Source organism: Anomaloglossus baeobatrachus, chromosome 9 (genome assembly GCF_048569485.1).
Source record: "Anomaloglossus baeobatrachus isolate aAnoBae1 chromosome 9, aAnoBae1.hap1, whole genome shotgun sequence".
NCBI classification, from domain to species: domain Eukaryota; kingdom Metazoa; phylum Chordata; class Amphibia; order Anura; family Aromobatidae; genus Anomaloglossus; species Anomaloglossus baeobatrachus.
This window is the reverse complement of record NC_134361.1, coordinates 60,237,286-60,239,967: the sequence shown is the minus strand read 5'-3', so window position 1 is coordinate 60,239,967 and position 2,682 is coordinate 60,237,286.

The following is a 2,682-nucleotide window of genomic DNA, read 5'->3' as shown; positions in this document are numbered from 1 at the left end:
TCCTTCTCCAGCACTGGGAAGTCCTCAACACGGACCTTTGGAAGTTTGGTGTCTTGAAGTTCACGTGTGGCTGATGAGGGCTGGAGCTTGGCTAGATGCAGCTGGTGGTCACGGTCTGCCTGTCGCTCTCGCTCTTGCTCTTCACGCGCTGCCTGCCGCTCCGCAGCCTCACACGCTGCCCTGCGCTCCGCAGCTTCACGTTCTGCCCTGCGCTCTCGCTCCGCAGCCTCACGCTCTGCCTGCCGCTCCGCAGCCTCAGCCTCACACGCTGCCCTGCGCTCTGCCATGAGTTCCTTGTAGCCCTCCCGGTCTCCAGCCTGGAGTAGGGCCATAGCCATTTGAAGAAGGCTATCCGAGCCTCCCAGGCTCGGTGGAATGGCATGTGGTGATCTGCGGCACGCTGCAGAGCTAGGCGATTCACTGTCCCTTTCAGAGCAGAGGACTGGCATCTGGCTCGTTGAGGACCCTTGGGCGAGCTCCTCCTCATCTTGTCCATGAGTGCCAGGTTGTGCACTGTCCTCTGCAGAGTGGCTCTCTGCAGTCGGGCTCCTGGAGGACTCGTGGTCAACCTCCTCGTTACTGTCCACAGCACCGTCCTCCCTCTCTTCGGCTCCTGCCTTAGCATTGGCCAGTTGCATAGCTCTGCTCCTGGTGCCATCAGCCATTCTTGCAGACTTTGGTCACTGACACAGAACTGACACCTGATGCACCCACACACCTTACAGTATCTGCACTCTGACACTCTAGTGTTGAGCTAGTCTAAAGACCCCAGCAGCCACAGCTGCTGCAGGCAGTCTTTAGTGTCTGGGAGTATGGGTCTCACACTCACACACACTATTATCTCGATCCCACCGCTGCCACCAATATGTCACGAACCACCGGGGGGGTCACTCAGAAATCCCCTGTGCTGGCTACCAATGTCACGATCGGGGGGTAACAAGCAGGAGTCACACCCCTCCTTTATACCTCCCGACCGACAGACAGAGCACGTGACGTGCTCTCTAGCGCCCCTCTTATAGTCAGGCCAATTATGGGATTGCCCGACAATAAGCAAGGAGGCCGCTATACTACTTATGCCGATTATTGAAGGGTCCCCAGTGAGAGTAGGGTATATATTCCCCCGACCTCCGCGGGCGCAATATATAAAATCTTCCCGAATCTCACTGGCCTCCCCACAATAATCCTTGGCACAAACTCGCTGCCACCAACCGTTTCACGGTAACTATTAGCCGAACACACGGACGTGGGATTCAAGATCGAGATAACAGAACAGCCCAAGATTAATTATATAATTTAATCAGCCTAAAGCACACTAGATACTACAATATATACAATAGGGGATCTACAGAATATACAGTTATGTCAGAGTACAGTTACAGATAAAGCATGGTTTACAAACAGGCATACACAGTTCCAGCAGTTACCTTGTGCGTCTGGCCACAGGGGGGCGCCGTGGACCAGGTTTCCAGGATCTCCCTCACAGGTCTTCCCTGACCAGACCCCCGAGCAAAAGAACACTGGAAAATGGCCGAAGTAGGGTTATCAACCTGGGCAAATCCAGGTCCCCTCCTACCTTAGTGACCTCAGAGGGAGCACTGCTCCACCCCTGGCTGGAGTTATGGACAATATCCACAACAGGGGATATGGGCCATAACTTGGCCTGGGAGCGTCGTAGGCAGACGCCAACGCTCTCATTGTGACAGTTATGAATTTAGCTACAGAACGAGAGGACTCATGACTTGTCTACTAGTTCCCCATTGGCTGATATCATGTCTGGGGTACTTCGCAAGCTCCCACTCCGATAAAAAAGGTGTGCCAGAATCATCCGCATGCGGAGACACCATTTTTATGGTTGCCATTTTTATCGGAAATATGGCTTGCGAGATATGAACCATATTTTACTGGAGTCGTTCTGTCTGGATACTTCCATAGCCTTATAATGAGATACAAACTCTTGTTACAGGGTCACGGCAGGGAGGCATCCTGTCTCCACTATTCCCAGGTCATCTAATCTCCATATCACAGGAGATGGCCATGGGATGTGTTGCCAGGATGTGACACCTTCCCAGATGTTGGACATTGAGAACAAGAAGGGAGGGGCACTGCCATGGAGTGATGAGAGCGATTATGACTGGAAATCATAATTCCTCTTCATATCCCAGGATTTTCCTCACACCCTGGTGCGTTGGCAAATCGGGGTAATAAGGAGTTATTGGCAGCCCATAGCTGCCAATAAGTCCTAGATTAATCATGTCAGGCGTCTCCCCGAGAAACCTTCCATGATTAATCTGTAAGTGACAGTTAAAAAACACACACACACCTGAAAAAATCATTTATTAGAAATAAAAAACACAAACAAATTCCCTCATTACCAATTTATTAACCCCGACAAAGCCCTCCATGTCCGGCGTAATTCACGGACCTCCAGCGTCGCTTCCAGCTCTGCTGCATGCAGGTGACAGGAGCAGCAGAAGACACCGCCGCTCCGGTCACCTCCACGCAGCTAATGAGATGAGTAGCGCGATCAGCTGCTGTCAGTCAGGTAACTCGCGGCCACCGCTGGATCCAGCGGTGGCCGCGGGTAACCTCAGTGACAGCAGCTGATCGCGCTACTCATCTCATTAGCTGCGTGGAGCTGACAGGAGCGGCGGTGTATTCTGCTGCTCCTGTCACCTGCATGCA